This window comes from Vigna radiata, unplaced genomic scaffold (genome assembly GCF_000741045.1).
Source record: "Vigna radiata var. radiata cultivar VC1973A unplaced genomic scaffold, Vradiata_ver6 scaffold_629, whole genome shotgun sequence".
In the NCBI taxonomy this organism is placed as follows: domain Eukaryota; kingdom Viridiplantae; phylum Streptophyta; class Magnoliopsida; order Fabales; family Fabaceae; genus Vigna; species Vigna radiata.
In genome coordinates this window covers 25456-28322 of record NW_014541835.1, presented here as the reverse complement: position 1 = coordinate 28322, position 2867 = coordinate 25456, and the positions used below count along the sequence as shown (strand labels likewise).

Genomic DNA, 2867 nt, shown 5'->3' with positions numbered 1-2867 from the left:
ACTATAATAAAATATCTTAAATGACTACAATATTGTTTCACTCATTCATGTATAAATATAATGCATCTATACTATAAATAATACAATACTCAAAAAATGAAAATTTTCCTTACATATCTAATAAATTTAGTTTAATTAAGTTAGGTAAAGGTAATCAAAGCTATTTGACAAAAAAAGTTGTAGGGTTTTTAAATTAAATATTTTGTGATACCTTTAATTCTGTGGTATCATCCTTCTCGGCAACAGAGACAGTGAAGTCCTCAAATTGATTGCAAGAAATTTCGGCACCTACAAAAATGAAATCAAATTCCCAAACATATTACTTATTTATAAACCATGATTTATGAAAACAGCTCCTGATAATACACCAGCAACTGGAATGCACTTAATATCTTGCTTGTAAAAACTGTGCTCTACATAAACATCACAAACACAAAGTCATCCCACACAATCCTTTAACTTTCTAATGAGTTTGCTTGCAATTTCATAAACTATTTCCTTAAGCAATTGGTGGACTACATGGTTGGTGAAATGGGTTAACTGCCAGAGTTGTTCCAAATTTAGCACCTTCGTAACCCCATTCGCAACCAATTTCTATGCTCTCTTTGGCCCAACTATACGATTCCAAAAGAGTGAGGAATGCGAACATTAACAACCAGAGGAAAAAAGAAAGTGGAAGTTGAAGGTGATAGAGAGAGAACTCACTAGTTTGCACACTGAGAGATATCATTACAATGTTTCCGAGATGAAATATCATCTACCCAGATTCCCTGTACACAACACACATTTTGTTTTCAATTGAAATCAATCAAAGAATAATTCAAGTGTTTAATAAATACTAGGAAGATGTGTAGTTCCTTTGAATGTCTTGGAGAAGGAGGCTCACATCCTTATCATAATAGTCTGCTAGTGCAGTGAGCATAATTTCTATGTCCCACACCTAATTATGGACAACAAATTAATAGTTTAATGCATAAAAGTAATCTGTGAATACATATATAATCACTAGTAAAAACTCGATCTTTTACCGCACATATTATGTCGCGGTTCAATAAAAACCGAAGCATAATATTGTTCAGTGGCATTTTTGAAATTATATCGACAGTATAGGTCGCGGTTCCCCATTGAACCGCGGTCTATTCTCCTGAATTTTTTTTTTCAGAATTGCTTTTGGGGAATGTCAGAATTTTGCAGGGGGAATAGACCGCGGTTCCCCTCAGAACCGCGTGAAAAAAAATTTCACGGGAATAGACCGCGGTTCTGAGGGGAANAGAAAACCTCAAATCTGTCAACGGTCTATTGTTTTCTGGTCCAATGTTTACTAAAATAACAACTGAAAATTAATTTTTAAAAAATAAATAAAATATACTAACTGCGGTTTTGTTATTAAAACTGGACAAATTATTCATAAAAATAAAATAAAATTTAATTACGACTTTTTTATTAACACTGTAAGAATTAATAGAGGTTTTGAAAACCTCCCACAAAATAACACTTACCATTTCGTTCGCTCCGAAAATCTTCCTAATCATCTTGTGGTTGTGCAGAACAAGTTCAATGGTTGGCACTGGCGCCCCTAACCGAGTGCCCACAACGTTCTCACTGTTGAAACACACTTCAAACGGTGCCACACCAGCCACCCTCATTATATTCCTCGCAGCAAAAGCTTTTACAAAAGCCTTTGTCATTGCTTTGAAGATCAAAGCCTCCAACACATTGTCTAAGTTAACGGAACTGATCTTGGTTCCACCAACGCCGTCGTTGTTAGCAAAGTCGTGTTAAGAGGCACGACTTTTTTGTCGACTCTGATGGATTTCACGCGGATGAAATACTCGGTGGAGGATTCTCCTTGGGAGAAAGCGGAAGCGGTGCTGATAAAGTTGACTAACAGAGGGGTGAAGGTGAGTAACTAAGTGACGTCGATGTTGGGGAGTAGAATGTAAGGGTCATTACCAAAGAAAGCGACGCCTATTGAGAAGGAGAGGCAGACAACGAATTTCCTGTGGAAGCTGAACATGGAAACGAATTGTGAGGAAAGTGTGATTTTCGTCCAGCTCCTTGAAAAGTGTATCCCATCACAATTACCCTATAAATTCTTCTCAGTCAAATGATTCGTCATTTGTTTCCCAGAATATACAAGATATTGGTTCATTGTATTGTAAAAGAAAAAATGCTTCCAATAATCGTTTGGAACCTATATAAGACACAACTGCAGAGCTATGGGCAAAAGCAAAGATATGGGAAATGAATTTTCGAAAGCTAATGGGTAATTTAGCACTACAAAAATTTAGATATTTACCGGGGACTATTTTTATCGTTTCTGGTGGTTTTAAACCACTAGAAAAAGCTGCGTCACTAAGTAATTACCAGCGGTTTTGAAAAAACTGCCGGAAATAACAAGGTTTTGGGAAAACCGCCAGAAATGTGTACAAATTTTCTTTTTTAGGTTTTTTATTGTAATAAAATTAGTTTATTAACTAAACATAAAATGAAATAATATAAATTAAAACTGAATATTATATATAAAATAAACTATATTATTTAACGTATTAATATGTTCATACAACTAATTGTTCATATATAAAAGAAAAATATTCAATTCTAAATTAATATAAAATACTAAAAATATGATCATTACATTACTAAAAAAGAAACAATGTCTAACTTTTCGGAGGTCTCTTCGGTTGTCCACTCCCCTCAAACTCCTCTTAAGCTAATTGCCTCGGTTCCATTTGGTTGGGCTTCTTCCTAATTTCTCATATGTATCAGTTCATCCTATGCTTCCCAAATCGAGAAAAATACTCATTCATGTAGCATCATCTTCAGGTTTTTTTGTTGCACGCAACTTTGGCAACTTTGGCCACGAT

General features: G+C 34.8%; 1 pseudogene; it reads right to left on the bottom strand.

Annotated features, from left to right (window-relative positions):
* Nucleotides 1-211: 211 nt before the first annotated feature.
* The window catches only part of LOC106778487, a 12053-nt pseudogene continuing 9397 nt past the window's right edge, over nt 212-2867 (bottom strand).